A 6018-nucleotide genomic window follows, 5' to 3' on the forward strand; every position below is an offset into this window, starting at 1 on the left:
ATTCTTTACTGGGGGGGGGGTCACGGTAAGTAAAGGCACTGTTTTGGATAAGGGCGAGCCATCAGGTTGAATTCTATTCTTCATACACATCACCTATGCAAATATGTGATCTCCCCTATGTAAATATGTGATATATGTAAACTGACTAGCAGACACATGAGGCCGGCTTGCTTTTGATGACAATGGATTACTAAATTGCCATTCATGTTACTATCTCAGTTTGTCTAGGTCACATCTCACCTGGTTTTAGTATGCTGTTGAATCCACATCCATATTAGCTGAAATGATGCACAAATAATTTCTGCAATAGATGCAGTATTTATGTAAAGAGAGGTTTAGTTCTGTGGCAGTGTAATGCAGCTGTATAGAGATCTTTATGATGCAGGGGCGTTTTGTTTTCAATGCATCAGTTTACATTGCTTAATGAATATCTAGCGTGGTGTAACCCCTGCATATTGACGGCATGTTGGAGTCAGCTTTTAGTTTTATGACCTCTCTCTGCACTTACAGTGACACGTACTACACATCAGAGAGACCTCAGATGTGTTATGTAGATGAAGCCTGCAGCAATATCTACCTTCTCAGAATTATTTATGATGCCTGTAACAACACAATGGACTGAGTTTTAAACCACTGTGATGCAGCGTGATTTTTTGTTTGTTTTCAAGGTGATAAAAGGCACTGCACAGTGCCCCCGCCCCTGCCCCCATACATATTCATAATTTTTTCCTTTTACTAACAGCTCGTACATTTCACACGAAAGCCGTATAAACATTAAAGCAGTCACCATTCTTGGCTGTCAGAGACTGGCAGTAAAACAGCAATAAGTGCCATTCACTGATATATGTTTTTTGTCAGTACTTGAAGCATTTATGAATCTTTTCAAAAGGTGAGCTATTAGTCTGTTGCAAGAAAGCCAGTAGCGAAGGCATGCTGCTTGTTATGACTAGGGCGAGTACTGATTCATCTTTCTGCAATCCACAGGACGCCTTTTAAGAATCTTTGACATCAAAATGAGGAACACATAATAAAGGCCTGTGTTGTTAAGCTAGGCATTTCATAATCATTCTTATACTCTAGGTAGGATTGCACATGCTGCCTTTCTTAAATACCATCTTTATTTTTGTAGTCATGGCAACAAAGGCATTGGATATTATGCATACAAACATTTTGCTATTTTGTATCACAGCAAAGACACTGAACACAAAAAGACAAGTGCCTAGCACTATGTCCCGGCACACACTGTGATACAAGATGTACGACTCCCTATAACAAAATGGACAGAGTAAAATGGGCTTTTAGAGGACATGTGGTCTACAAACTGAATGGACCTAAAAGAAAGTGGTCTTTACGGTGAAGTGGTCTTAACATATACTGGGTCAAGAAATCGAGGGAGTATATTTTACATTATCTTCATCTTCCAAAAGGCAACAGAATTCTACAATGGAAAATGATACAGTGCAATAGGACTCATATTCACTTAATACAGAGCCATCCTTGTAGACCCAGACACCTGTCAAACATGCGCCCAATGTTCTCACTGTCCAGTAAAAACAGCAGACCTCGTTATCTTCAGTTCCACAGCGTTTGATTTTTTTCCCCAGGCGATACCCTGGTGAATGCGTGACGCTCTCTGTATCACACTACAGACCTGTGATGGGGCAGTGTTTGATGTGACAGTTCATTAACACAGAGTTCAGGCCTGTCCTGTTTCATCCTATATTCTAGATGAGCGTCGTGGGCCTATTCTATTGATCTAAACTGTGGTGGATCGAAATTGCACCATATTATTTAATGAAAAGAGATACCGTACTCTTATTAAATGTAACGGTAATGAATCAACTCATTAGTCTTAATTTCACACCTGTGGTATAAGGAGTCTGGTTATTGTACAATAAAACAATAAGTCAGCATTGAAACGCTTAACAAACCCGAGCTGAACTTGGATACTGTCAAGGTAATTGGGGGCTTGCCGATCAAACATTGGATGTTAGGCACTACTTAGATAAAAAGTGAATTAAATAATTATGCGCATATAATACACACGGTAAACATGACAATCGGCTTATTAAACCAGAGCTGAATAACCTACTCCATGAAACTGTGTCTTTCTTCCTTACTCCTCAGTCCCCTGCAGTCTCATCACAGAGGGAGGTGACTCTATTGTGCACAATTTCAACTAGGGAAACCGGCACCACTTAAATTCTATTGATTCCAGTTCACAAGACCAATGAAGTGACACCAATGGAAAAGTGGCTAATTGTACCTAAAGGGTTACCAATGGAAAGCATTTTAAACATATTGTTAGCCTGATGAGAATTCCACTGAGGATAACAATGTATTTCTAATCCTGTGTCAATAATATATTTTGTAAGCTTTACTTTCACTTTCACTAAATACGAGTACAGGGCTGTGAACCAGTTTGTTTTAGGATGTCTCTTAAAAATAAAATAAAAATAATATAATACAATGAAAAAATCCATCTGCATTTGCCAGTATACTGCAGTGTGAATAATTTGCGGTGTGCAAAATAGTCCATTATCCTATGGTTTATTATAGCAGCGCTGCATAAACACAGCAGCGTGAAAAGACCCCTTCTATTCCCAAGCTGTTCCTGTTCAGTCAAATCAGGTAGCTGCATAATCTTTCGCCCTCCTGGGGGTTTTAAAATCCTCTGCCCTCCGACCTCACAGCAGGGGGGTGCTGACCTCAGATTTGTCCCTGTTCATCATGGGCTGCTAACCTTTTAGGAAAATGGAAACCGTTCACACCTGCTGCCCAGCGTGGCATCCAACAGGCCTCAGCAGGGGAGAGAGTTCTAAATCTCCTTTTTACAGCAGCCTCTGTCTGAAAAGGTAATACACAATAGGTGGTATTCTTAACAGGCTGATTACCCAGCGGCCTGAGTTATAACAAGCCTTGGTTATATTCAGGCTATTCAAAGTCACTGTCTGACAGACACCTTCTACAATTTGTGCTCTGCATAATCAAAATCATGTCTCCCACAAAATACAATAATAGAAGGCTTAAACTAACGGTTAATAATGTTTAACTTTCTTGCGTGTTCTATGACATGGGATAAACTGTGCTGTTTTAAAATGTATACCACAGCCCTACAGTACTGGCTGCTTTGCATTCTGAAACAGAGCTGTCCTGAACAGGAATGCAACATGGGAACTCTTTTTTTTTGTGATCAAATAGAAACTGTAGTGCTTGAAGGGAGATTTTAAATGTAATCATTACCAGCTGTGTGGTACACAGAAAACAACTGAAAAAACGTTACGAGAAACTGATTCTTGGTTTGAATCAGATTGGGCTGTACTGCTAACAAAGTCATAAGAAAGTCTGTGTAAAGATAAGAAGGGGGTACGAAACCGGTTTAAAAAAAAAAAAAAAAAAAAAAAGCTTTACTAGTTCTAGTTTTCTGTTTCTGATGAATTGAAAACACTTTCAGTTTTAAACATGCAAGGATTGGTATTGAAACTAAGGCTGCACCTATAACCTCTTGAAAACAACATTTTGCCCTATGATCTACCTTATTTCTTTGCACAGAGCATTAATTCCACTAGCCACAAGTCAGGGTAGGTTTTCATGCAAGATTACAAGTTCATTTTTGATATACCACTATACCATGTTTAGAACAACCACACCCTTGGATTCCAAAACCTATACCAGCATATATCTCGACTTGCTGTATGACTGTACTCTCAAGAATATATTCATAGCTGTAGACAGTGCCAGTAGTGGAAAATCGTTCATAAACATGTTATGACAAAACAAATCCAAACCTGATGGACCCCACCGGACCGCAGGTTTTACCCATATTTGAAACAAACGCCTTGGTAAACCATTTTGCAGAGAAGCCTCCCTTCTCCCATCACTCTGTTTCACCAGTTATCTTTTGGGAATTGGCTATCATGCCATCGTTAGCTGGTACCTTTATGTCTGTCCAGTGTAATACAGATTAGTCCCATAGTAATGGCATTATCTCAGGCAGTATTGACCAGGGACTGGACTCGGCTCTTCCTCATTCAGAGCTGACATTTAATCACGCCACCCCCCTATGTGCAGAATGGCAGTTCATCATTTAAAAATGGCAAGAACAAGGGTCTTGAATAGGTTGCCATGCTGGCCATGCCTATTCCGAGAGACTGAGCTATAATCTGAATTTACCACACCGAGCCTATGGGGTCCCTTTATTTTCTTCATTAAAGCCAGTTAAAGAAAAAAATCAATTTTCTTTTAAAGTCCCAGGAACAGATGGAGCAAAATTAATTGCACCATTAAGTCCCAATAGACAATACCGGAGTGGTTTTCTTTCAACGATGCATGTGTGTTACAAAGTGCTCTTCGTAAAAAGGCAATTACTGCAACATTTGCCATAAAATAAAGGTTGCTTTAATGGGCAATAAACACAGGCTTCACATTTTTTTGAAATGGGTCTCTGAAGGGGAGCTGTTATTTGCAGTTCAAAAGCATAGCAGGCTGCATCTGTGTTTCACTGCAATTGGAGCCCAGTTGGTAAAATTACTTTGTTACCAGTTCTTTTTCAAGTCTGAATCCCTCCGTGCGTTTTTAACATTCAGAAAAGCCACCCAGTGCCAAGCTCTCCCATTTTATTTGAACCTAAACGAGACTTGATATTCTATGCAGTTCTTTAGATCCAAGATATTGACCGAGCTTCGTGCTCTGTGTGTTTGAGCAGCAAACAGGGGCTTCTGTTCGTAAGGGTCTGGGTTGGTATTAATAATTACTGATCAAATACACACACTGGTCAAAACATCAACAACAAAAACAACATGCATTTTTAATGAGCAACAAACTAGTGTGTCTCTGAGATTTACATTCCTTTAACTCTCTGAGCGAATGCCAGTCTGTCTCACTTAAGGAAAATTACTGTTAGGCTAATCACAAGACTTATCCAGTTGTTTACCTCATAATATCAAATCCCCAAACTTTGTAATGTCACATTATTGATCTAGTATTCACTTTAATCAGATTCTGCTGTGTTGACATTATGTGTAATATCTTCTAAAGCCATATTGTCTCTGCTTCCTCCCTTTTCTTTTAATGTATTGTATTACTGAACTCAGTGAGGTGCCACTTCATGTAAGCATTCCATATAAGCTGGAGGAGTATTAGTCACAATCATTTTCAGAATATTTTGGGCACTATTTAGTTATGTATTTGTACTTCTGCATTCTATACATGGCTGTGACTTATACAGTATGTTAACAGTATACTCGAATTACTTAGTATTATACTCCTGCATGTTTCCATGGTAGTACACTATACACAAGGAACACAGACAATACAATTGAGCGAAATAGAAAAGCTCATATTTGGACTTACTGACACAGTTCTAGTATGGAACATAAAAAATAAAAAGGCATACACAGAGCTGAATTAAATGTAAACCATCATTTTATTAAAATGAAGGAATATTTAGTCTGGTAAACAAATATATTTTTCTTAATAACTAGGATATCACGAGGCATATCTAAACCAAACCCCTGAGAGCATTGTTATTGCTGACACACACACACACACACACACCTATCAATACAAATGGATCTGCTACATCCAAATAAACAAACCAACAAACAAATGCAACTGAATATTCCAGTGCATTTTACCTTGTATATGATCTGTGCAAACCCATTAGCAAACACCTGCAGCCTTCGTGAATAACACATCAGCCCCGCCCTGAAAACCGCATCCTTAATCTATGGAGTGGCATTTTGATTTAAACAGTATCTCACGAAAAGTCAGCCTTCTATGAAGAAAGCAATTAGTACCACTAAAGGCTTTAACCACTACATACAGCTTCACATCACCAGCAATTTCCCATCAAATATTTGTATCCATTTGCCTCTGGCTAGTGATTAATTTACTTGCATCTGGTGACTAATTACTTATAATTCATTACACAAGAGATCAAACCAGAAGAGATAACAGCAGTTTCTCTACAGTTTATAGGCATCTACAAGACACCTCCAAAAGGGAAAGCTTGAAATA

The sequence above is a fragment of the Polyodon spathula genome, chromosome 41 (genome assembly GCF_017654505.1).
Source record: "Polyodon spathula isolate WHYD16114869_AA chromosome 41, ASM1765450v1, whole genome shotgun sequence".
NCBI classification, from domain to species: Eukaryota; Metazoa; Chordata; class Actinopteri; order Acipenseriformes; family Polyodontidae; genus Polyodon; species Polyodon spathula.